This window comes from Cyprinodon variegatus, unplaced genomic scaffold (assembly GCF_000732505.1).
Source record: "Cyprinodon variegatus isolate N-32 unplaced genomic scaffold, C_variegatus-1.0 Scaffold1356, whole genome shotgun sequence".
NCBI classification, from domain to species: Eukaryota; Metazoa; Chordata; class Actinopteri; order Cyprinodontiformes; family Cyprinodontidae; genus Cyprinodon; species Cyprinodon variegatus.
This window is the reverse complement of record NW_015151809.1, coordinates 157,267-159,093: the sequence shown is the minus strand read 5'-3', so window position 1 is coordinate 159,093 and position 1,827 is coordinate 157,267.

Genomic DNA, 1,827 nt, shown 5'->3' with positions numbered 1-1,827 from the left:
AGAATGTCATCATGGTCAGAGACTTGTTGGTGACCAATAATCTACTTTATCCAACAGAGCTAAACATGGTAGGATACAGAGGAGGGGAAAGGCAGAGATTCATTAAGGATATTAAAGCCATAGTTAATGATGAATAATGGATCACACAATGCAGTCAGAGGAGGTAGAGACACACACTAACCAACTAACAGCCCTTTAGAAATAAAAATATAGTCCTTTAAATATGAACGCTGCCCTCTGAAGTGACTGGCTGATCTTACAGGAAACATTTTCTGTAGGAGAGGCAGTTTCAGTCTGTCACACATTAAATGTTTAACTAATTAAGTGTTTTCAGGTGTTGGATGAATCATCATTGCCTTTGCGTAGAGATTACTACAGGTCTGTAACTAGATGGAGGGTCTGGGGTGGCCATGTCCTCACCTTGAAATACAAGAAAATATTTAAGATCAGATTATTACATTGGACCAAAAAAAAGGCATTTTGACACAGAAAGTTAGGTTTAATGAAAAGGATGATCATTGCTGGCTTTTAAGAGTTTCTTTCATGTCTGATCTGATTCTGATACTTAAATGTGAAAACCTGCAGATCCAGATATTTCCTCATACCTAAGTTCTGTTTGATTTAATGTTCGATTTAAATTTTATTTATTTATTTTAAAAGGATTATAATAAACTTCTTTCTACAAGCAGGCATATATTAATGTATGCATTTATCTCCCAAAAGGCAAATTTAGATTATTAAACGTCAGAGAAGGAGGTCATCAAAACATCAAATTTCATTTTTAAAATGAATATTAGCTATAATGGTTCAAAATGACTGTCTTTATTAAATCAAAGACAGATGCTTGTAGAGATTTTTTGTCTAACTTAAGTTTATTATAGAAATGGACAGACTACATCTGCCACCATGGATTGGTCCCATTTTCACCCATACCTGATCTAGAATTTTCTCAAACATTACTGATAGTAAATAGGATTGATGCATTTCTACCTGCTAAAAGGTTATGTTCTAATGAAACCAATTATCTTTTAAACAAACGTCATCAAAGTTTTAACGTCAAGCTAAATTGATGTGAAGAAACCAGCCCAGCAACAACCATGGCATTTTACAGACATTATATTGTTCTCTGTTTGCTCTATTTCTGGACTTTGTGTCCTTGTCCTTGACAGAAATGTTGCTGCCATCACTACCGGTGATAAACTTATTTAACCTGGTGCCTCTAGAGTCTCTGATCAGCGCTTTTATGGTTTTATTGGCCTTTCATAAAGTCACAGAGGATCATTTGCAGTTAAACATTTCTGATCTCGCCTTCTGACTCACTATATCAGAGTTTATAAGATATAACTGACATGCTTTCATCAGCTTTACAGTACAACAGCCAAACATTAATTCTGAACAATGTAAAAAACATCTGGATGTGAATTCAAGGTTTAAAGAGTTAACTGTTATCGGATGTTGGTATAGAGAACATCCTCATTGTATTTCTGTAGACTATACTGGACACTGAGAACTGAGAAGGCTGTTTTTTATATTGATTCTGTAAATGAGGAAAAAAAACTTGGATCTAAGAAAGGGAAATGCCTACAAAGGGGGCTGCCATTACTGAAACACTGCAAAGAAAAAGTACAAACTACACAGTTAAGTCATGATGTATGTGTTTATTGCCAATAATAGATCAGACTCTAAACATGTGATGATTTCCTCGTTCCAGCTCATAACCACATGACATTTAGGACCAGAATACAACATCATACCAATAAAAAAAAATGAAAAAAACATTTTCATTTTATTTTTTTCCTAACAAAAGCCCCTTGTCTTTGATTTAAT